The sequence below is a fragment of the Stenella coeruleoalba genome (genome assembly GCF_951394435.1).
Source record: "Stenella coeruleoalba genome assembly, chromosome: 5".
Taxonomy (NCBI): Eukaryota; Metazoa; Chordata; class Mammalia; order Artiodactyla; family Delphinidae; genus Stenella; species Stenella coeruleoalba.
The window spans coordinates 54,837,647-54,864,119 of NC_137150.1; the positions used below are offsets into that span (position 1 = coordinate 54,837,647).

General features: G+C 38.4%; 1 long non-coding RNA gene and 1 pseudogene across 2 annotated transcripts in view; both read right to left on the reverse strand.

Annotated features, from left to right (window-relative positions):
* LOC307187040 (acyl-protein thioesterase 2-like) overlaps nucleotides 1-4,198 on the reverse strand; it is a 43,750-nt pseudogene extending 39,552 nt beyond the window's left edge. The window contains exon 1 of the transcript in view: nucleotides 3,529-4,198. The product of the transcript in view is annotated as an acyl-protein thioesterase 2-like (transcript). The remainder of the gene's footprint in view (nucleotides 1-3,528) is intronic.
* Nucleotides 1-26,473, reverse strand: part of LOC307186614 — a 445,691-nt gene that overhangs the window by 50,188 nt on the left and 369,030 nt on the right. The window lies entirely within an intron of this gene.

Consider the following 26,473-nt stretch of genomic DNA (forward strand, 5'->3'; position numbering starts at 1 on the left):
ACTGCCTGGTATTTCAGCACTTCTCAGGAGGAGGAGGTGCACGCATGTCAGTGCTTGGTGACACTCTTAATCTGATCACGCCGAAAGCATATACAACCAAAATTTCTCAACATTTCTACCATCTTGTAGTTCTCAGTTGTTGCAAGTTTCCTCCTAATTAAAAAAAAAAAAAGTCCTATACATATCTTCATTTGTACTACTTTTGGTATTTTTATACTTTTCATTTGTACTTTATTCCACCTTGAAGGATTCAAGTTATGGTGTTTTCGTTTTGATAGATCAATCAGTACTTTCTCCCCAGCCGCCTCGCCCCCGCATACAAAGCAAAAAGCAAATTCAGCTTCCCCTGAGGTCTTGCCCCATGAGCACCCCTTCCTTCCTCTGGAGACCTCTCCTTCCCAGAGGAATCCTCTCTTCCAGACATCTACTCTAACCCAGGTATATTCTCAGCTAACCATGACATAATCCCCCGAAGTGTTAGATGTCAACCTATGAATTCGCTGAATCGCTCATGCTGTGCTTCCTTTCACTTAAAGGTTTTAAGAGAAATTAAAGAAAGATAGCAGCTTTCCAAGATCTAAAAGAATAAAGCTTTAAGGATAAGTAATGGGGAAAACACTTTGGATCGGAGAGCCTTATTTGGCGCTCCCTCAGAACTTGCTTCCCATTGCTGTCTTTTGAAAGACTGTTATTTTGCCCTGAAGTGTAAATTTGAATCCCAAGTATATCTTCAATTTTCTTAGGCCCTCAGTTCCATAATTATTTCGTTTTTACAAAGTATCTTCTTTCCGCATAATGGCTAACATTTGCAGTTCTGCTTCCTCCAATTGCTTTCCATTTGTGAGGAAGTTCACTGCCTACTAAATTGGGCCTGCTCTATGAACTTTGCCATAAGCTCAAGCTCATAGCATTTTAAAACAAGAAGGGACCTTAATGGGATCAGATGAACTGCAAAGACCTGAGATTCTGAGAAATTAGTCAATTTACAAGACAATGCAGGTGATTGATGCCCTCCAACACTCAAGCCAATGCTGCTTATTACAATCATATCATTTGCTGTGTTGTTATTATTGAAAACTTCCTGTGAGATATATCTTAAAACCTCTTCAAGTGCATTTTATTTCACTTCTATTATTATCATAGCCTCACATTAACCTTTTCCTTTGTAACCAATCCTTCCTAAAAACTCACCCAGCTCCTGCGAAAAGGAATAGTTCCTAGATCGAAAATAAAAGCTACAAACACACAGGTGCAACTGCAGATGAGTCAAAAAGCTGGCGTGCTGCTGCTGCAATCCTCCTCATCACAATTACATTTTCTCTTCATCATGTGTTGTGCACCTGCTTCTAAGGGATGGGCTTCCAGGAACGCAAATGATTCTTCATCTGAATCCACATTTATTCAGCTTAATGAGCTATATGTATATGATAACCTCTGAAACATCATACCTCAAAGAGGCGTGAGAATATATATATATATATATATACCAATATATATTCATTATACATATGTATATATATTTCAATAAAAAGCAAAAGTAGGAAACGGCAGGAAAAACCTAATAGTTCAGTAGTGTGGTATACAATATGATGGCACGCTTGTTTCTCCTTTGAGCAGAGAGAATAGAGACATTCAAAACCAAGAGTAGCTTTCCTCTTGGGTTAAGATTTTTTCTTGTATAAGGCACAGGCTTTTAGTCTTAGCAGGTTTTCTCGGGACTAAAAAATGAAACACGATCGTTGTCTTCTATGACAAATAATTCCTGTCCTGTTTGACTAAGCAAGGAAATAACATCGTAAGCACCAGGATCACAAATGGAGGAAAGCTAAGCTGCTGAAGAGGAAAGGTCTTGCTTGCGGCAGCAAGCCAAAGCATGAGACCTGTGCAGATCCGACGCCCACACCCTCACCTAAGTAAGAGTGGGACTATCTTGGTCTTCAGAATGTTGGCAAGGCAGGAGGGTGTCCCACGTTTAATAGGGACTGACAGGTAAATGACTTCCACTCCTCCAAGGCATGGGAGGCTGTCTGGTTCTCATTGTCATGGCCTCCACCCTTAAAGAGCTGAAGTTGGGACAATCATGGTCTGACCTCACTGCATCTTTCACAAAGAGACAACTGTGCTGAGTCTTTTTATAGGTTACTGTGTTTACACAAGGTCAGTTCATTTAACTTGAGGGATTCGTTTGGGAGATTTAATTAAGAAATTTGTAAATCAGTAATTTGATAATCTTTGCCTGACTTAGAATAAGGCTAACTCTGACATAGTATATGCGTGTCTTAAAGCAAGACTAATTCTTTTTTTTTTAACCTTTATTAAACTGATTGAAATAGATTACTCAGAAAGCAAATTCTGAACCTCGGTGTACTGAACCTAGACAGACTGAACCCTATTTTATGAAATTACATCTTTTACATCATTAAGGAATACTTTAAGAAATATAATATGTAAATTATAATCGAGGGATTTGGGAAGATAAAGCACTTTCAATTTACTGAGACTCATTTAAAGACAGAGGCAAAATGGGTTCGAGTTTAGTTCTTCATACCACAAAGATCACTTACATCAATAGAACTCAGAAGTTTATAAACTGGTTCACCTATGCTATTTTCTTTGACTCTGCCAAATATCCTGTAAGTCATCTACAGAAGGCATTTTTATTTCAATTTTAAAACTATAAAAACTAAGGCCAGGGAGGTTCTGTGCCCTCCGGAAGTAAAGCCAATTGACATACAGTGATTTTAACTTACATTGAAGCTTATTGCTTCTAAAGGCAATTCAAGTTTAAAAAAAACAAAAAAAACCAAAAAACCATCTTATCGCATTTACAATTACTTCCCAAGTTGTTGATGCATTTTCACGTATATGTATCTCCTTTATTTGATATAAATGCTTACAGAGCTGAGCTGGGAATATGTCTTACTCATCTTCATGTCTTCTCTGCGCCACAGCCTGGTAACTTGCATATATTGGGGGTCAGGGCAGCCCACCTCAAATTATGCCTCAGTGGCACATTGATTATTTTGAATTAGAGTTACATGGGAAACAGCCATTGCAAGAAGGGAACTCTAATCTTCCTCTGTTCCCTTGAAATAAATCTCCCATGTGAAAGGTACCCTCGCTGTACCAGGAGGTAAAGATACAGCCTCATCACTAGAGACAGGGAATTCAGGACCAAGAAGCCTGTATAAACAAACCCTGTTACTTCTTCACTAATTTACTACCCCTAGCCCAAATTCTGCTTAGATTCTTCACTAATTAAGCACCCAAGCCTAAGTTTCTGTGTCTTGTCAGTTCCTCACAAATTTATTGTTTCTGTCTAAAAAGTATAAAAGCTGCCTGCTTTGGCTACTTCTTAAGTCTCATTTCCATGAGACCTCCATATGTACAAATTAAATTTTTTTTTCTCTTGTTCATCTGTCTTGTGTCAATTTAACTATTAGACCAGCCAAAAGAAGCAAGAAGGAAGGGGGAAATTCCCACCTTCCTGACGCACACATTAACTAATCTTGATAAGTTGGACTGTACCTTTAACAGGGTCCCAAACCGTACGGGAACCCTGGGGTCCAGGTCCCCATGACACTGAAGGGTGGTCAGGTCCTTGGCACTGCCGTTGGCTGCCTGGGGGAAGGCCCGGTAGGGGCAGAGGCAGCCAACAGCACAAGGCCACAGTGCCAGCCAGAGGGCGGGGGCAGGTGAGGGCTGTGAAGAGGGACAGGGCCCCACCCTGTGCAAAGCCTCCCAGGACGATCCGATTGGCTGGGATCCCATTCTTCATCTCATGCTCAATCAAGGCCTTGATAGTCTCTGCTGCCTTCTTAATGCCAGCCTCGTCCTCTGGGGCATCTGGACTCAGCCCCATCAAGTCAAACCAGGAGGGCCTCACCATCTTCATGTTGAGTGTCGCAGGGGTCCGAGGCGCAAGGGGACAGGGGTACTTGACGTAAGGGAGCCGGAGGGTGGAGAGGGCGTCAGCGCAGCTGTGCCCTGTGTCTCCAAGGCCATGTAAAAAAATAACCGCAGCTGTTTCTTGCTCAGCTCCAGACACAGTGGCAGCATCCGAGCAGGGGCACAGACATGGTGTTACCACACATACACTGCAGGGCTCCACGGCTGGGGCCTCCACTCCTGGGGGTTTCAAGACCTCTCCGGAGATCCTCCTCTTTCTTCCGCCCAGACACACACTCTTCCCACTCTGCCGCCCTGCCTGAACTGAACAGATATTTTATCTTCACCTTCAAAGCTGAGCAAACAACCAGGACTAACAGACAGCTGAAGAAAGCTTCTTTTGTGAAAGAAAAATAGCAGGAAAACAAACAAACAAAACCTAGAGGAGCCAGATTATACAAAGAAGAAAATGTTCAAAACCTGCCATTAATATCATAAGAGAAATTTGATTCATGAAACAAGAGCTTCCTGGTTTCAAAATTGCTACAAAGCTCCAGAAATCACCACAGTGTAGTAATGATATAGCATAGACAAAATCCATTCATTCTGAGAAAAAGGTCAGGCAATCCCAATTGAAGAATATTCTACAAAATATCTGATCAATAAATCTCGGAACTGCTAAGGTCAAAAAAACAAAGGAAAGTCTGAGAAACTGTCACAGAGCAGAGGAGGCTAAGGACACATGATAACTAAATGTAATGTGATATCCAGGATGGGACCCTTCTGCTGACAAAGGACATTAGGAAGAAAGTAGTAAATTCTGGATAAATTGTAGAGTGTAGTTTTTAGTAATATACTAATGTTGGCTCCTTAGTTTTGACCAATGTACCATGGTAACATAAGATATTAGCAACAGAGGAAACTCAGTGAGGAGTATACAGGAACTCTCTGTACTGTCTTTGCAATTTTTTTTTCTGTGGATCTAAAACTATTCTAAAATAAAATGTTTATGGGAAAAAAAAATGAATGTCTGACATGATATTCACCTAATGTTGAAAATGGTTATTTCTTGGGGGGCCGGAGGTTGGCATCTTATACATTTTTCTTCCTTTTTCTTTTTTAAAATATTTTTTACTTTCATTTATATTCTTCTCTTTATTGTATAAATTCTTTATAATAATCATGTATTTTTTCAAAACCATAACCTAGTTTTCCTTAAAAACAAAACTCAACTGTTATGATGCCCAGGTTTCTGGCTTGGAATACTAGATGGCTGGTGTTTACCATGGCTAACTATTACTGCACTAATACTATAAAACTAACCACTGCAAACTCAGTGGCCTACACTGAACATTTATTTTTCTGGGGCTTCATAAATTAGCTCTGATTGTGTAGGCTGAGCTCCAGACAGCAGATTAGGTGCAAGTCAACTCCCTGTGTCTCTCATTCTCCTTGGACCAGTATCTAACCATTAGTTTTGCTCATGGCAACTGGACAAGACCACAGGAGAATGAGAAGAAACACATCATTCTTCTCAAAGCCTTGACCCCAAACTGACCATTTTCACTTCACCAACCTCCCACTGGCCTTCACAAGTCACATGGCCAAGCTCAGCACTGATCAGGGAGGGAAACATATTCTACCCTCTTTAGTAGGGTAGTACCGCAAAGTCACGTGGAAAAGAACATGGATGCATTATAGAAAAGCCATGGAAAATTAAGTGCAGCGACTCCATCTACCTTAGTAGTGTAATTTAATGAGAGGAGAACAGTCATTCCCTACCTATGTTTTTATACAAAACAGGCATCAAACAACTGATTTTGTCCCTTATATGAGATCAAGGGTAGGAACCTGGGTAGTCAGCACCCCTAGAAGAATTAGCCCACTCCCAGAGCAGGTCCCCCCATCTCTTCCTCTGGGAGTGGTGATGAGCGTTCAGATTCTTCCACCCCCTCCCCTTACAACAGAGCTTTAGGAGCAGCAGAACCAATATTGACACTGCTCCACCACGAAGCTTCCCATTAACAAGGATTTTTAAATTTTTAAGTAACTGTGGCTCTCTCCACAAAGGCCCGCATCCCTTCTTTCCCTCCCTTTTCCAAACATAACTCTTTTCACTTTACAAAGGTATTTGCCTAGGATTTTCATCTCAAGACAATAACTAAACTCTCTAAATGCTGATTAACCAATCAAACTCAACCTCAGTCACTTCCCAACCATGCCACTCTGGGAACATCAGTGAACATCTCTAAGCCTCTATTTCCCATTCTGTAAAAAGAAGCAGGTAACACATGCCCTTCCTTTCTCAAATGGTTATTTTGAGAATGGATAAATTAATTCACTGGTAAGCACTTTAGAATCTCTCAATTGCTCTACAGCTACCTTATGTTCTTATTTAAAAATTAATTTGAGTCAGTCTACATGTTCTAAGAATTATTACAAAAACTTGATGATCTGATCAAAGGGTTAAAGAGAGGTAGGTTTTTTTTTTCTTCTCTTGTCAAATATAATGAAGTGCAGAATTCGGTCTCATCAATTTCTTTTGCCTTCTTCTGACAGCTAACGCCACTGGCAGACATCCAGTAGGAAAAAGTTTTCAGGCTTTGCCCAAAGGAAGCCTGTGATGTTATTCCTCGGGTAAATTATTCAGCTTCTAGTAAGTTGCTGTGGAAATTAATATACAGCAGCATATTGCTAATAACTTAAATTTAATGTTTTATTGTTTTACATCTAACCTTATGTTTTTATTTATTAATAGGTATTTTGCATTTTAAATAAAGAAATGTCTTTCATTTTCATTATTCATTTAGTGTTAGTTAAACTGAAGGTTAGATGTGACAGGAGTGAAATTTTCTAAGTAATAATAGTGTGGGTAAAACAGTCCATTAATATCACTGCATTAACTCCACAATTGGATGTTTGTTACAATCTAGCTGTGTGGCTCTGCTATGGATTAGTTTTGTGTACAAAACTGTAGCTTTAATTAAATCAAAGAAGTTGCTAGTTATGCTTTATTTATGGACTTTTTATGCCAGAATAAAACAAAAATAAGTTTCAGTACTAATAAAATATAAAAACTACATTTCTTTCATCTGTAATTTATATGTTGGTAACTGTAATAAGAAGGCATTAGTATTTTTCAATGCCTAGATAATGATGAATAGCTACTTGATTTTTTTTTTAACTCGAAAACAAAAAAGTAAATAAAACTATTAATGGCAAATGTAACACTGGATGATTTGCATAATATATATCTTGCTAAATAGAACTTGTGCCATTCACATATGAGTGGTGCAGATGGGGGTCGGCCTGTTTGATATTTTTAGGGAAAAAAAGAAAAAATTGTTCCCCAAGGGTATTAATTCTGTTATTGAACTCTTGAACATAACAACCTCCATAGCCCAAACACAGCAATTAAAGGAATCAGCAGAGATACAAACCAAGGCAGAACAAAAGACCCAAAAGGAGAAGGGTGAGCCCAGTGGGATAAGAGAGAGCTCAGATGAAGACAGGCTTTTCATGACTCTTGCCACAATTACAATAGGCCACTGACATGAAGCCACAGAATGCAACCACTAAGCAATTACTGAGGTGTATATGTGTACATCTACATTTCCCTTCCAGTTGTCAGCTTCACAAACGTTTTGTCTGCAAGAAAAGAAAAAACACAGAGAGAAAATGTAACTGCAATGTAGGGTAGAAAAATTGAGAACTAAGTTTGGACAGTTAGATTACCAGTGTAAATACGGGCTCTACCAACCTGCTAGCTCTGTGGCCTTCCACAGGTCACACACCTTCTCTGCTTCAGCCTTGCAAGTAAACAAGGGTTTATTACTACCAGAGTTCTGTGGGTTGTTACAGGATTAAAAGATAGAATACATTGAAGCACTTTTTAGTAAAGGGGCAAAATAAGATCCTAAATATTATTATTTCAGTTTCAGTATTTGACTTATTTGAGCATCGTTACCTCTAGACAATTCAAATGTTTTGTGGGCACATACATATCACTGGTCAAATGTATGTTTTGACAATGTCTGTGTGGTTTGGATTAATACAGGCAGGATTTTATAAGTAAAAATTTCCACTTTGAGATACAGGTAATCTGGTTTCTAAGTTGCTTACATCCTGTGAGTAACTGCCGAATTTTTTATTTTTGGTTCAGTCAGCACAGTCTCTCTAACGTATTAATTTGTTCTTCTCTCTGGCCATTTACAACCCAGTATAAGTGTCTGTTCTGCACAAGAGCCATAAAGAATAACACGAAATCTTGCACAAAATCTTGCATGTCTGGCCAAACGGCTGGTTTGGCTAAAGTCATTGACATGAAGTAACCCATCTGAGAGAGCATTTAATTGAACGACAAATGTGAAATACAGGAATTAGTATTAGCTCAAAAGAAAAAAATTGCTTCTGCTCTTTTTGGTTTAGATTATCCAGATGATCTCAGTCAATTCTTGGTTTGGCAAGTAGAGCTAGGACAAATAAATACTGAAATATCCTGGAATACTCCTGACATGTTGTATACTGATCCATTACCATGGGCGTTTCCTCAGAAGTCATTGGGATTACTGCCTGGATTGCAAAATTGCAGTTTGATTTATGCTATCCAGTTCATTTAATCCCCACTTGCATGAGTAATTGCATTGTAATTCCCACATGGTTACACACAACCCACCAGCCTGGAGTTTGAAGCAGACAAGTAATTCCATTTAACAGCTGTTAAAATAGGGGAATCCACAGGTAGCTCTCATTCAAATGTTAATTGCTCTCAGTGCTTCACTCATAAACCCACCCTGAAGTCAGGTACTTTAGGCTCTATTGAGAGGAGATATAAAAGGAAGATGAGTTACAGACATCCTGACAGAAAAGGAGGATGGATTCAGTCTTGGGTCTGAATGTGCCTTGGCCCTGGAACCAATATCGGCATGGAAATCAAACAGTGAAGGATGTTTGTGAGGCAGTAGTTGTTTCCCAGATAGTAAAGAGTTTGCAAAAAGACTCCTAGGGCCCAATGGTGAGTCAGTCAGAAAACATTTGCAAATTCAGGTTGTAAAAAGAGGCTGGAAGGAGTCAATTGACAAATTGCCAAACTATAAAACTATACTGAGTCTGTTGACAGTTCTTTTGGAATACACTAAATGACGAGTGGATTTGGAACTAAGTAAATGAACGTGGCAATTTTATTGGAGCTGACCATTTTGAATGTTGCATAGACAATCACTTTGTACATGGTTTTTCAGCAAAGTGCCTGGGACACTAGATTATCTTTTACCAGCAACTCTTTAGAGAAATGAGGAGTCTAAGTGGGGGAAAAAAATCAATAGCATGATTTGGAGTGAGTCAGTCTGCCACTTTGGACCTCAGTTTCTTCCTCTGTAAAATGAAATGATTAAACTAAATGGGTCTCTGAGGTCCCACCAAGGTTCAATTCTTGGGTTTCCAGTATTTGACTATCTCTAGGGTCACTAAAAAAACAAAACAAGGGGCTTCCCTGGTGGTGCAGTGATTGAGAGTCCGCCTGCCGATGCAGGGGACACAGGTTCGTGCCCCGGTCTGGGCAGATCCCACATGCCGCGGAGCGGCTGGGCCCATAAGCCATGGCCGCTGAGCCTGCCGTCCGGAGCCTGTGCCCGGCAACGGGAGAGGCCACAACAGTAAGAGGCCCGAGTACCGCAAAAAAAAAAAAAACACAGGAATAAGTATTCTTATTCAGATACAATAAAAATGCTAAGCTCTAACTGAATAGGCTAGGGAAACAACCATGATTATCTGCAGGTATATTAGGTCTCAGCAAACAAAGGTACAATTAGAGTCAAATGGGGTGATCCAAGAGGAAAAATGGGGACTTTCTGCGGCTGACTTGCCTCAGAATTCTTAATTCCTTTTGTCTATTCAAACTCAACTGTCCAAATTTTAATTTTTTGGTCATTTAATTACATTTATTAAGTATTAGTAAGTACTATCTGCCAAATACTCTTGAGATGCGAAAATACACACCAAAAACTAATGGCTAATAATTATAGATTTAATTCAGTTTTTCATGTAAATGCACAAGATTTCACTCACATTTCCACTTTCATATTATGTTGTAGGCACTTCTAGAGGACAGACAATGCGTGTAAACAATTATTTTTATAGTCACTCTATGAACGTCCTTTGTTGATGGGGGTGACACTGATGATAAAGAATTTCATCCCAAGAATTTTCCTATCTTTTGGAACTTGAATAGCTGGAGATTTGAGGAATTCAGTTACACTTATGAAAGTCATCTTGAATCTAGAGACAGGTGTGTGTGTGTGTGTGTGTGTGTGTGTGTGTGTGTGTGTGTGTGTATTCTTCATCAATTTAAAAAGCTAATTTTCCAGTAATGGCAACTGATTTTGATGTACTGTGTGAGTTTATAAAAATCTTATTTCATTTATAACATTCATGGATTATTGTTATTTTTTATTTTTAATTATTTTTTAAATAATTGCATGCATATGAAAATAGCAAACATATATACATACAGAAAATGTGGGCTTGCCTCCTTCAAAAAAATGTATAGACTTCAGAATATAGATAGATAGATAGATAGATAGATATAATATCCATCTCATTGGTTTCTAATTCTTCTAATATTTTTTCTTTCTCAATTTGCTTCCCTTCCACTCATTTGTTCTATTAGCTACTCTTACTTACTGCTCCTCTCTTCACCCATAGTTTTTGTCATCACACTATTCTAAAAGATTTTCTCAATTTCTGCAAGTGCATCCTCTGGTCATTTCTTGGAGCTACACTGCCAAGATAAAATGAGGTGCCCAAATTTGGATAAGAGGTCAATCTTAGAAGCTCTGTCATAAATGACTGCAAGAAGCCAAAGTGCTAACACACATTCCACTGATTCTTGCTCCTGTCTCCTCCATATAACTTTATATTGCTACAAATTACTCCTCACATGCATTAGAGAGTCCCCAGGAGATATTCCACACGTGCTCACAAACCAGTCCAAACTCACTTGATGCCTCTGTTGCTCCACTGGGCCCCATAGTTCTTTCTGGGAACCACCATGCCCTTCCCTCCAATGTGAATCCCCTCGTTAGTACGGCTACTAGTACTAGTATCTTCTGCCACCATCAGTGGTGCTCTGGGACCCAGGAGATGCCAAAGCCACATGGTTTTCTATTACCGCATTTCTCAAAATAGCCAGTCCACAATCTCTCTGTTACCAAGAGTAAGGAGGTCCTGCCAGAATGTAAATGAACACTCTTCTTCCTTCATCAAGAATGTCTTGCTATCAAAAAAAGAAAAATGTCAGCTGAAGTAAACAGTGTGCTCACTGACATGGCTGATTTAGGTTCTGATTCAAGCTCCTTATGTCATCATGGACCAATTTATAGACTGGCTCCAGTCCCCAGACCACACTTTGCATATCTCTGCTCTATTATGCAGTGAGGAAGAACAAGGCGTCTCCCTACTGTGATCTTCAACACTTTACAGGGTATCTGAGCAGTAATGCTGATGCCCCAGGGCTTGGAGAGTTTCCAGGTGAAAGAGCTCTTTTACATTTATTCAAATGAGAGTCACACTTGAGCCCTGCGAGAGGCAACACAGGACTGGTGTCGAAACTCATACTCTCCTCACAATCAGCACCCTCCTCCAGTCGCTAAGGTCTTTTGCTTAGCAAGCTCCTCATGCCAGATTCTTTCCTCCCTTAACGATGAGTTCTCTTCCAAGAGGCTCCTTGAGTTTCATGTAAATGGGCCTCTTCCAGGTCTATCCCACCAGATCACCAGACATGTCTCATGCAACTTGACACACAAGCTTGTAAGCAGAGTGGAACTCAAGCTTGATTCATTCTCAAGGTCACTATTCATTTGTTCACCATTTGTTGAGCAGTATGTGCTAAGTAGCACATGGGGTACAGAGGCGGTTAGGGCATGGTATTTACCAGAAGGGACCTGGAAAATAAGTTCAGATAAGGTATGTATACAAATGCATACAATATTACATGAATTCCAATAAGTATAATGAGACAAGTATAAAATGTTTATAGAAGACAGATGTGACGTGATAAAAGCAGAAAAATATTTGAGTAAGAAGCTACATTTAAGCTAAGTTTTAAAGCATGTTTATGATTTATGATTAGGGAGAAGGGTTAATGGAGAAGCAGCAGTAAGGCGACTGTGAGACTAAAACTGGATGTTTTCATTTGTGTTATCCTGGACTCACTCCACGCCATGCAAAAGGAATGCGGTGATATTGTTCACATTCTGATCTTTACTGACTGCATGAAATAATAATAGCAAATGGTACAAAGGTACTGATGTATCCACTACAATTTTTATCATAATCTTAGCTTATACAATATAAACATTAAAGAAGGAAAGAATATGATTTCTGGTGTTTTGTCAGACCAGTGCTTTGAGGATGTGAATAAAAGGACAATGATGAATCTAAATGGTTTGAAAGCTAATTTCATAGCAGCTATATTTGTGCAAGATGGTGATTATTATCTTGGGAGGCCTTATGATTATTTGAAAGCACTTCTCCTTAAGTTAGAGAAAACTTTTATACTATCAGTAATTTCCTTGCATTTTTTCCCTACTGAACTTTAATAGCTTCCTGTGCTCCCAGTTAGATTGATTTGGATCTCATTAGCGCATAGTCTAAAAGCTTTTGTTTATAAAAATGAATAATTTGATGAAGAAGGGCAATTAGGAGTTGTTTCTTTCAAAGCAATTTCAGTCAATTTAATGCAAACCACTAGGTGTATTTGATTCCATTTTGAGACTCCTGCTTCCTATTATGTTTCACGTGAACTCAATTTCTCATTGATCCCTGAAAAAAAAACAATAACTCACCAAAACCACTACCTCCCATTTCTTGTGGTAAGATGTTTACACATATGAACACACGAAAAGCAGCTTTTCTCACATCATTTAATAAAAGATAGTGGTTTCCCAGGGGCAGCTAACACCCTATGAGTCCCAAGGACTCAACACCAGGGAATATTCTGTCCTAGGCTTGCCTCTTAAAAGAAATGCCATTCTTAAAAAAAATTTAATATATACAGATCCTTCATGGTTAGTACAGGGAAGGAAAATCATTGGAGGGATATCTGAACTACATGGGTCTGCTGTCCCCAAGATCTCCTTTTCCCTTGGGGACTCATTAATTTCCACTGCGGTTATCCTCGGGCAGGATGAAGAGCCCCTTCACGGGGCTCATACCGTGCTCCTTTTGCACTGCCGAGGCAGTCTGACACACTTAAATAAGACTCATGGGAGGTCACGGAATAACAAAAGGAAACCCAATGTGGAGAATATTGGCTTTAGATCACCTGACTTGTAAGGCATAGCTGACTCAATATGGTCTCAGGCCATGTGTATCCTTGTATGGCCTCAAGAAAAGAGGCATCTTGTCTAAATCCCTCTCTTCCCAGTAAAATGGTGAAGATATAGAAAGGCCCCATCTTTCACTGATCAGCAAGAAGGTATAGTCATCAGATGCCTTAAAGTCGAACCTGAATGAGTTTAATCCTTCCCTTTCATGCAACAGCACAGCAGTGCTCAAACTGCAGTGACCACAAGTGTCACTAGAGAGATGAGTGAACATGAGAATCTACACAAAATTTGATTCTGTAGAACTAGGGTGGTACCCAGATAATTGTATTTTAACAGGTATCCCAGGAGATTTTAATGCAAGTTCTTTGAGTCACACATTGATAAACTCTATACTAGAGACCTTGCTATGACTTTTCCAGATATTTATTTTCTGGTTACTGTCTCTGGGAATGACCTCCAGGGAAGGCCAAACCTTATCCCTAAGTCTCAGCACGGTCTAAGTTTCAATAGGCTTAACTGAGCATAAAGATCCTTTCAGAATGGTACTCAATTACATTTATATGAGACAGACGTAGGATAATACAGGTTCTTCTATATAGGACCTGCCACTACCTTTCACTGGGACCTTGAAAAAGGCATTTACCTACGTCCCTAAAATGAAAAGGTTTGGCTAGATCTATAGTGCAGGTATTTACTCCAACATACAAAACACATTTATTGAGTGCCTACTATGTGCTAGGCACTAAAGTTTCCAACTCGTTTCTTCAGTGGGGACCTTTCAAATTCTACAACTTCTACACACCACCTTCTCCACATGATTGCTAATAGATTTCACGTTCTATCAAAGTAGAAGAAAGTATCGTCAAATCGCTATTATGGTTTCAGGAACACTTTAAAATAACTCCATTTGATACTATTCAAAATAGCATTTAAATTGGTTTGAAAACTAGTGAGAAAGAGTACATATGAGATATTTTACTTCAGCTAAAGAAAACGATTGGTGTCCATATGGAATTACAGACTTCACACCACAACCCTGAGATTCCCCTGAGATCCACAGCCTGTAGCATGGAAACCACACAACTAGAGGCTCTTCAAGGATTTCAAAGATCCCTAAATTCCAACTACTGATACTCTAAGACTGAGATTATTAATAGGAAATATATTGGTAAGTTCAGAGTTGTTAATTAAATATTAATTAAATTCTTAATTTAAAATTAAAGTATATAACCCAATTTCCTTCTTATTTCTTCTTTCAGAATGTCACAAGCTGGCTGAGAATGGACTAAAATTCTCAAGATGCAAACCACTCAGTTGTAAGAAGAGGCATTTATGACAAGAGTACATAGAACCATGAAATTAGCTTGACCAGTTTTATTTTAATTTACCTTAGGCCATACTAATTGATTGTTTTTTGATTGGCTTATGCCTATAATACCAAGCCTAACTGCATTAAAAGTATTAGAGTGGCATTCTAAGTGCCCTTCTATTTTCACGATTATTTCTGGGAACTACAGACAAGAAGCCAAGTGGCCCAGTATCATCTTCATTACAATTTGGTCACCCTCAACCTTGGGGGAGCAATTTTGTCTATATCAGCATAGAGACTAACAATCTGCACAAGTTAGTCAATTCAGTTAGAAATATATTAAACTATGTTTAAATTTATTTTTATAATAATGTAAGCAAACACCCAGATGGAATCACTTAGTGTTTTGTTTTGTTTTTTTTTAACTGAATGTGTTAGGTGTAAATCTGACCGCCGTTTTGTGGTCTCCTTATGAGCCCTGAGCACCTGTCATTCAATGGGCTGATCCTGACGCCCATCAGAGTGTCTGCACATAGCAGATGCTTCACAAATTTGCATTAAATGAATGAATGAATGAACCCAATAAAGGTAAATGAATGCTTTTTCTCTGTTTACTTTGTATCATTTAACAGATATATACATGCACTTTCTTTTTTTTAAGCCTTTACACTTCCTATGCTTTGGTCTTAAATATCATTTAGCAACCAGGAAATCTTAACATGCATTCCTGAAGTACCTATCTCTCTCATCAATGACTGTCTTACCTGCTGAAAGAATTCAGCTCCATACTCTCTACACACAAATGCAGGTCTCTTGAATTTTACTCCCACTAAACTGAACAGAAGGTCAATTTATTTAACAGCAATCCATTGAACACCAACAATTAAAGGTGCAATGAAGGACAAAATAGAGCATTCAGACTCAAGCCCTATCTGGAAGATCTTAAAATGTAGTGGGAGAGAAAGCACTTATACATAATAAATACCTAACAAACTGTTAATAAATGCTACAGAAAAAGTACAGGTAAAGTGTTACGAAAAGTAATTAAATCATCCTATAGTTACTCTTAACTGGACTTGCGTAAAGGCTCAGAGAAAATGCCTAAGAAATTCAAGCTAATTTCAATAGTCCTATTTCATCTGTTCTTTTGTGAGCAAAAGTTCCCACTGACCTTAATGTTAGGTGATTCACTATTTATTCACAAGTCTCTACTCTTTCATTATAAGACATAAGTATTTAATTAAGCGTTCATGCCCAAATCCAAGAATCTCAAACTTCTTTGCCTGAAATTGTAAGCCCTTAATTTTATACTCACCTATGTACCAAGATTCCTAATATAATAATTTGGATTTAAGCCACAACTGATATTCAAATGTTAGATGCAGTCTTGGTAAGTCCAATGTAATAGTGATTACTTTTCAGTAGTGTGCCAAACCTGTATTGTTTGTATCAGTAGTCGTCCGATCCGTTAATTTTAGGTGATAGCATCTGGAGACCTTTTATTCCAAAAGTTGAAACTTAGTTTGTAGCATTTAGAGGCAGGCCAATTACCTGATATAGCTTTTGGTTTTTTATTGTACTTTTATTTATTTATTTTTGGGGGGTGGTTTGGAGCTGTTTATTGACTCGTCATTAGCAGACCCACACCCATTTGGGGTAATAAGTGGTGTGGTCTTAATTCCTTTATTTGCTTTTTTAAACTGTACTTTTAAAATTTCAATCTCTATGTTACATTAGGAAGATGCAAAACAATTTATTTTTCTAAGCATCACCAGCGTTTTGCCGAGTAAGATAGATTTTTAAGGGGAAGAATTATTTGTGACATAAAATCCACTAAAATACACCTGTTACCCCTCAAGTTGAAAGATTAAAGGATTTAGATAAATATGTAGAGGTAAGAATAATACCAGAATCCAGCACCAGTGCCATTTTTGTGTAAAAATGACTGATAGTAATTTACATCTCACATTGGATACACAAAATGTTGTCAAGCCTGATTAATACTAAAACTGATGGTATCTTTTTCAGTTTAATAATGTGGATTCCAATTACTCTACCTGCTATGATTAAGGAGAGGCCACAAAACATATGATAATTACTAGATAAGATTGTGACAAACTTTTTTACTGGCCTGAATTTCTCCAAATTGCTAAGATGGTTTAAAACTATTTAATAATGCCCTGAATGCAAACAATGTATTTACCTGAGGTAGACTCAGTCTTTAGGAACCTGAAGTTTGGACAGTTTAGGGGATCCCAGGAGGGCCTGGGTAAAGAACACAAAATTACTAGCACAAAATCAAGTACAGCACCTTGAAAGGGTCCAGATCAAGAGAGAAAACCTGAAGCATAAGCATCCTCAGCTTCATGGTGATCCCCTCTGACCAAAATTTATAGTTTTTAACAATAGGTTTGGTTTTAAAACCTCGCCATACAGAGGCTCAGTTCTCCTAGATAATAATAATATAATTATTATTATAACAATAATAACATGATTATTCCTATGAATTGTGCCTGATGATTTCTACAGTCTTTTTTGCCAGATGCTGCTGGTAGTCTAACATAACTGATATTCTATGTAGAGTTTATCCTGCTGGTAGATAGCAGGCTTAAACTTCAGAAGAGATGAATTGCACTGTTAAATTATTATATCCTTTCTTTCTATCTGAAAAAACAAAGTTACAAAATTGTACAGATAACCGTATGTTTCAGAGAAGCCTTAGATTTTTATTATTATTGAAATTAACTTAACAAATATCAATTCAAGCTTTGATCTCTAGATACTTTGATCAATAAAACAAAAATTATAATTATGCATGCATTTGGCCTTTCTTTAAATCTAGCTGGCCTAAGTCTCCAAAAGATTTTTTATAGATTGAAACTAGAATTTCCCAAGTGGATTGATTTCTTCAAGAAAATTAAAGCAGTGCAGAAAAGAAGAAAGTTATTGAATAAATTGTCTTGGTTTTTAATCAAAGATAGATAACTGTTTTCCTACTTTTAGTTCTAGAGAATAAGGAAGAAGGCCTTGTAACAAAAGGCTTTCTTGACTTTTAATAGTGGAAAAGAAATGATTGAATACTATTCTCTCCTTTAAAATTCGTCCAAAGATTTTTCTCAGAGGCCATAGGGTTTTGATAGATGTTTTTCCCCCACTTAGCTAGTTCCACCAAGTTTCAAGTCCTTTTTCCTCTGCCAATTTAAGTATCTTAATCCAAATTTTATTTGAGTCAATTTGTTTCTGAGAAACTGGTGAAGAGTCAGCATAGGCATGTGCAGAAAGTCTGTATGTGTGTTCATATATATAATAGTCTGACCTCCACATCCACAGGCTCCACATCTGCAAATCCAACCAACTGCAGTTTAAAATATTCAGAAAAAAAATTCCAGAAAGTTTCAAAAAGCAACATTTGAATTTGCCAAGAGCCAGCAATTAGTTACGTAGCATTTACATCGTATTTACAACTATCTACATATCATTTACATTGTATTAGGTATTAAAAGTAATCTAGAGATGATTTACATGGGAAGGATGTTTGTAGGTTATATGAAAATACAATGCCATTTTATATAAGGGACTTGAGCACCTATGAGTTTCAGTATCTGAGAGAGGATCTTGGAACCAATCCCCTATGAATACCAAGGGCTGACTATACATATACACACACACACACACACACACACACACACACAGAGAAAGAGAGAGAGATTGTGAGATATCTCGGGGTGGGGGGGGCCGGGGCTGGGAGCTGAGGCTCCGGAGGTAGGATCCCAGGGAGAGGACTGGGGTTGGCCGCGTGAACACAGCCTGAAGGTGGATAGTGCACCACACCTAGCCAGGACAGAGTCCGGGAAAAGGTTTGGAGCTGCCGAAGAGGCAAGATACTTTTTCTTGCCTCTTTGTTTCCTGGTGCGCGAGGAGAAGGGATTAAGAGCGCTGCTTAAAGAAGCTCCAGAGACGGGGGCAAGCCGTGGCTATCAGGGCGGACACCAGGGACGGGCATGAGACGCTAAACCTGCTGCTGCCGCCACCAAGAAGCCCGTGTGCGACCACAGGTCACTATCCACACCTCCCTTCCGGGAAGCCTGTGCAGCCAGCAACTGCCAGGGTCCCGGGATCCAGGGACAACTTCCCAGGGAGAACACACGGCGCTCCTCAGGCTGGTGCAATGTCATCCCGGTCTCTGCCGCCGCGGGCTCGCCCCGTATCTGTACCCCTCCCTCCCCCCGGCCTGAGTGAGCCACAGCCCCCGAATCAGCGGCTCCTTTAACCCTGTCCTGTCTGAGCGAAGAACAGATGCCCTCAGACCACCTACACGAAGAGGTGGGTACAAATCCGAAGCTGAACCCCAGGAGCTGTGCGAACAAAGAAAAGAAAGGGAAAATTCTCCCAGCAGCCTCAGGAGCAGCGGATTAAAGCTCCACAATCAACTTGATGTACCCTGCATCTGTGGAATACCTGAATAGACAGCAAATCATCCCAAATTAAGGAGGTGGACTTTGGGAGCAAAGATATATATATATATATATTTTTTCTTTTTCTGAGTGTGTATGTGTATGCTTCTTTGTGAGATTTTGTCTGTATACCTTTGCTTTTAGCATTTGTCCTAGGGTTCTGTCAGTCCGTTTTTTTTTTTTTTTTTAATATACATTTTAGTGCTTGTTATCACTGGTGGATTTGTTTTTCGGTTTGGTTGCTCTCTTCCTTCTTTCTTTCTATCTTTTTCAGTCTATTTTTTATTACCTTTTAATTTTTTATTTTTAATAATCATTCTTTATTTTAATTTTTTCTTCTTTTTTTCTCCCTTTTCTTCTGAGCTGTGTGGCTGACAGGGTCTTGGTGCTCTGGCTGGGTATGAGGCCTGTGCCTCTGAGGTGGGAGAGCCAAGTTCAGGACACTGGTCCACCAGAGACCTCCCAGCTCCAGGTAATAACAAACAGCAAAAGCTCTCCCGGACATCTCCATCTCAACGCTAAGACCCAGCTCCACTCAATGACCAGCAAGCTACGGTGCTGGACACCCTATCCCAAACAACTAGCAAGACAGGAACACAACTCCACCCATTACCAGAGAGGCTGCCTAAAATCATAATAAGGTCACAAACACCCCAAACACACCACTAGATGCAGTCTTGTCCATCATAAAGACAAGATCCAGCCTCATCCACCAGAACACGGGCACTAGTCCCCTCCACCAGGAAGCCTACACAACCCAATGAACCAACATTACCCACTGGAGGCAGACACCAAAAACTACGGGAACTATGAACCTTCAGCCTGCGAAAAGGAGACCCCAAACACAGTAAGTTAAGCAAAATGAGAAGACAGAGAAATACACAGCAAATGAAGGAGCAAAGTAAAAACCCACCAGACCAAACAAATGAAGAGGAAATAGGTAGTCTACCTGAAAAAGAATTCAAAGTAATGATGGTAAAGATGATCCAAAATCTTGGAAATTGAGAAAATACAAGAAACATTTAACAAGGACCTAGAAGAATGAAAGAGCAAACAAACAATGATGAACAACACAATATATGAAGTTAAAAATTCTCTACAAGGAATCAATAGCAGAATAACTGAGCAAGAAGAACGGATAAGTGACCTGGAAGATAATATAGCAGAAATAACTACTGCAGAGTAGAATAAAGTAAAAAGAATGAAAAGAATTAAGGACAGTCTTAGAGACCACTGGGACAACATTAAACACACCAACATTCGAATTATAGGGGTCCCAGAAGAAGAAAAGAAAAAGAAAGGGACTGAGAAAATATTTGAAGAGATTATAGTTGAAAACTTCCCTAATATGGGAAAGGAAATAGTTAAGTCCAGGAAGCACAGAGAGTCCCATACAGGATAAGTCCAAGGAGAAACATGCCAAGACACATATTAATCAAATTTTCAAAAATTAAATACAAACAAAAAATATTAAAAGCAGCAAGGGAAAAACAACAAAAATATACAAGGGAATCCCCATAAGGTTAACAGCTGATCTTTCAGCAAAAACTCTGCAAGCCAGAAGGGAGTGGCAGTATATATTTAAAGTAATGAAAGGGAAAAACCTACAGCCAAGATTATTCTACCCAGTAAGGATCTCATTCAGATTCAATGGAGAAATTAAAACCTTTACGGACAAGCTAAAGCTAAGAGAATTCAGCACCACCAAACGAGCTTTACAACAAATGCTAAAGGAACTTCTCTAGGCAGAAACACAGGAGAAGGAAAAGACCTACAATAACAAATCCAAAACAATTACGAAAATGGGAATAGGAACATACATATTGATAATTACCTTAAATGTAAATGGACTAAATGCTCCAACCAAAAGATATAGACTGGCTGAATGGATACAAAAACAAGACCCATACATATGCTGTCTACAAGAGACCCACTTCAGACCTAGGGACACATACAGACTGAAAGTGAGGGGATGCAAAAAGATATTCCATGCAAAAGGAAATCAAAAGAAAGCTGGAGTAGCAATTCTCATATCAGACAAAACAGACTTTAAAATAAAGAGTATACAAGAGACAAAGAGGGACACTACATAATGATCAAGGGATCAATCCAAGAAGAAGATATAACAATTGTAAATATTTATGCACCCAACATAGGAGCACTTCAATACATAAGGCAAATGCTAACAGCCATAAAAGGGGAAATTGACAGTAACACAATCAGAGTAGGGGACTTTAACACCCCACTTTCACCAATGGACAGATCATCCAAAATGAAAATAAATAAGGAAACATAAGCTTTAAATGACACATTAAACAAGATAGACTTAATTGATATTTATAGGACAGTCCATCCAAAAACAACAGAATACTTCTCAAGTGCTCATGGATCATTCTCCAGGATAGATCATATCTGGGGTCACAAATCAAGCATTGGTAAATTTAAGAAAATTGAAATCGTATCAAGTATCTTTTCAGACCACAATGCTAAGAGACTAGATATCAATTACAGGAAAAATTCTGTAAGAAATACAAACACATGGAGGCTAAACAACACACTACTTAATAACCAAGAGATCACTGAAGAAATCAAAGAGGAAAACAAAAAAAATCTAGAAACAAATGACAATGAAAACACAACGACCCAAAACCTATGGGATGCAGCAAAAGCAATTCTAAGAGGGAAGTTTATAGCAATACAATCCTACCTTAAGTAATAAGATGGAGCCTGTGCTCCACAACGGGAGAGGCCACAGCAGTGAGAGGCCCAAGTACCGCAAAAAAAAAAGAAACAAGAAACATCTCAAATAAGCAACCTAACTTTACAGCTAAAGTAATTAGAGAAACAAGAACAAAAAAACCTCAAAGTTAGCAGAAGGAAAGAAATCATAAAGATCAATCACAAATAAATATAAAAGAAATGAAGGAAATGATAGCAAAGATCAATAAAACTAAAAGCTGGTTCTTTGAGAAGATAAACAAAATTGATAAACCATTAGCCAGACTCACCAAGAAAAAAAGGGAGAACACTCAGATCAATAGGACTAGAAATGAAAAAGGTGAATTAACAACTGACACTGCAGAAATACAAAGGATCATGAGAGATTACTACAAGCAACAATATGCCAATAAATGGACAACCTGGAAGAAATGGACAAATTCTTAGAAATGCACAACCTTCTGAGACTGAACCAGTAAGAAACAGAAAATATGAACAGACCAATCACAAGCACTGAAATTGAAACAGTGATTAAAAATCGTCCAACAAACAAAAGCCCACGACCAGATGGCTTCACAGGCGAATTCTAGCAAACATTTAGAGAAGAGCTAACACCTATCTTTCTCAAACTCTTCCAAAATATAGCAGCCGGAGGAACACTCCCAAACTCATTCTACGAGGCCACCATCACTCTGATACCAAAACCAGACAAAGATGTCACAACGACAGAAAAATACAGGCCAATATCACTGATGAACATAGATGCAAAAATCCTCAATAAAATACTAGCAAAGAGAATCCAACTGTACATTAAAAGGATCATACACTGTGATCAAGTGGGGTTTATCCCAGGAATGCAAGGATTCTTCAATAAACAAAAATCAATCAACGTAATACACAATATTAACAAATTGAAAGAGAAAAACCATATGATCATCTCAATAGATGCAGAGAAAGCTTTCGACAAAATTCAACACCGATTTATGATAAAAACCCTCCAGAAAGGAGGCATAGAGGGAACTTTCCTACATAATAAAGGCCATATATGACAAACCCACAGCCAACATCATCCTCAATGGTGAAAAACTGAAACCATTTCCACTAAAATAAGGAATAAGACAAAGTTGCCCACTCTCACCACTCTTATTCAACACAGTTTTGGAAGTTTTAGCCACAGCAATCAGAGAAGAAAAAGAAATAAAAGGTATCCAATTTGGAAAGGAAGAAGTAAAGCTGTCACTGTTCGCAGATGACATGATACTATACATAGAGAATCCTAAAGGTGCTACCAGAAAACTACTAGAGCTAATCAATGAATTTGGTAAAGTAGCAGGATACAAAATTAATGCACAGAAATCTCTTGCATTCTTATACACTAATGGTGAAAAATCTGAAAGTGAAATTAAGAAGACACTCCTATTTACCACTGCAACAAAAAGAATAAAATATCTAGGAATAAACCAACCTAAGGAGATAAAAAACCTGTATGCAGAAAACTATAAGACACTGATTAAATAAATTAAAAATGATACAAATAGATGGAGAGATATATCATGTTCTTAGAGTGGAAGAATCAACACTGTGAAAATGACTATACTACCCACAGCAATCTACAGATTCAATGCAATCCCTATCAAACTACCAATGGCATTTTTCATAGAACAAGAACAAAAAATTTCACAATCTGTATGGAAACACAAATGGCCCCGTATGGCCAAAGCAATCTTGAGAAAGAAAAATGGAGCTGGAGGAATTAGGTTCCCTCACTTCAGACTATACTACAAAGCTACACTAATCAAGACAGTATGGTACTGGCACAGAAACAGAAATATAGATCAATGGAACAGGATAGAAAGCCCAGAGAAAACCCCACACACATATGGTCACCTTATCTTTGATAAAGGAGGCAAGAATATACAGTGGAGAAAAGAAGCTCTTCAATAAGTGGTGCTGGGAAAACTGGACAGCTACATGTAAAAGAATGAAATTAGAACACTCCCTAACACCATACACAAAAATAAACTCAAAAGGGATTAAAGACCTAAATGTAAGGCCAGACACCATCAAACGCTTAGAGGAAAACATAGGCAGAACACTCTATGACATAAATCACAGCAAGATCCTTTTTGACCCACCTCCCAGAGAAATGGAAATAAAAACAAAAATAAATAAATGGGACCTAATGAAACTTCAAAGTTTCTGCACAGTAAAGGAAATCATAAACAAGAAGAAAAGAAACCTCAGAATGGGAGAAAACATTTGCAAATGAAGCAAGTGACAATGGATTCATCTCCAAAATTTACAAGCAACTCATTGCAGCTCAATATCAAAAAACCAAACAACCCAATCCGAAAATGGGCAGAAGACCTGAACAGACACTTCTCCAAAGAAGATATACAGATTGCCAGCAAACACATGAAAGAATGCTTAACATCATTAATCATTAGAGAATGCAAATCAAAACTACAATGTGATATCATCTCACACCGGTCAGAATGGTCATCATCAAAAACTCTACAAACAATAAATGCTGGAGAGGGTGTGGAGAAAGGGAACCCTCTTGCACTGTTGGTGTGAATGTAAATTGATACAGCCACTATGGAGAACAGTATGGAGGTTCCTTATAAAACTAAAAATAGAACTACCATATGACCCAGCAATCCCACTACTGGGCATATACCCTGAGAAAATCATAATTCAAAGAGTCATGTACCACAATGTTCATTGCAGCTCTCTTTACAATAGCCAGGACATGGAAGCAACCTAAGTGTCCATCAACAGATGAATGGATAATGAAGGTGTGGCACATATATACAATGGAATATTACTCAGCCATAAAAGGAAATAAAACTGAGTTATTTGTAGGTAGGTAGATGGACCTAGAATGTGTCATACAGAGTGAAGTAATTCAGAAAGAGAAAACAAATACCGTATGTTAACACATATATATGGAATCTTAAAAAAAAAAAGAAAAGGTTCTGAAGAACCTAGGGGCAGGACAGGAATAAAGACACAGACGTAGAGAATGGACTTGAGGACACGGGAAGGGGGAAAGGTAAGCTGGGACAAAGTGAGAGAATGGCATGGACTTACATATACTACCAGTTGTAAAATAGCTAGTGAGAAGCAGCTGCATAGCACAGGGAGATCAGCTCGGTGATTTGTGACCACCTAGAGGACTGGGATAGGGAGGGTGGGAGGAAGGGATACGCAAGAGGGAGGAAATATGGGGATATATGTATACATATAGCTGATTCACTTCGTTGTAAAGCAAAAAGTAACACACCACTGTATAGCAATTATACTCCAATAATGATGTTAAAAATAAATAAATAAATACATAAAAATAAAGATATAACTATTATGTAAAATTTATGTTTCAAACCATCTTCGTAACTACCATATTAATTAGTGGAAGTAAGACTCCTTGCTGGATGGTAATTGAAATTCTATATTTGGAGCTAATTATTTAAAAACTTAATTTTTTACTCATTATTTAAACATGTTTTGAATGACAACTTAAGGCTAGACACTACACTATATGTGCTACAGATACATAGATAAACTGTTCATAGTTTCCTCCCTCAGCAATGAGCAAAGCCATGAAAATAAAAGTTGTACATGGATGGACCTAGAGATTATCATACTAAGGGAAGTAAGTCTGAGAAAGACAAATATCATATAATATCACTTATATGTGAAATCTAAAAAAAATGATACAAATGAACTTATTTACAAAACAGAGACAGACATAGAAAAACAACTTATGGCTCCCAAAGGGGAAAGGGGCAGGGGATAAATTAGGAGTTTGGGATTAGCAGATACAAACTACTATATATAAAACAGATAACCAACAAGGTCCTGGATTTCCCTGGTGGCACAGTGGTTAAGAATCCGCCTGCTAATGTAGGGGACTCAGGCTCGAGTCCTGGTCTGGGAAGATCCCACATGTTGCGGAGCAACTAAGCCCCTGCACCACAACTACTGAGCCCATGTGCCACAACTACTGAAGCCCGTGTACCTAGATCCCGTGCTCCACAACAGGAGAAGCCACTGCAATGAGAAGCCCCCACACTGCAACAAAGAATATAGCCCCCACGCACCGCAACTAGAGAAAGCTCACATGCAGCAATGAAGACCCAATGCAGCCAAAAATAAATAAATAAATAAAATAATTTTATTAAAAAAAAAACAAGGTCCTACTGCATAGCACAGGGAACTATATTCAATATCTTCTAAGTTATAATGGAAAAGAATATATATATATGTATATAACTGAATCATTTTGCTGTATACCAGAAACTAATAAACACTGTAAATCAACTATACTTCAATTAAAAAAAAAAAAAAAACAGTTGTAGTGTGTGTTAGGTAGAAAAATGACCCCAACCCCCAAGTTGGCCATATCCTAATCCTGTGAATATGTTACACTGCCTGGCAAAAGAAAATTAAAACTGCAGGTGGAATTAAGTTGCTAACCAGCTGACTTGGAAATGCAAATGTTACGGATTATTTAGATGGATCCAGTCTAATCGTCCTTAAACATGGAAATAGAGGCAGAAGGTTATGTCAGAGAGATGAGACATGAGAAGGACTTGAATTGCCATAGATAGTTTCAAAGATGGAGGAATGGGACCAGGAACTGAAAAATGTGGTGGTCTCTAGAAGGCAGGAGGGAATAGTCCTCACCTTATAAGCCAGCAAGGAAACGGGAACCTTGGTCTGATAACTGCAGAGAACTAAATGCTGCCAATGATCTAAATGAGCCTGGATGAATA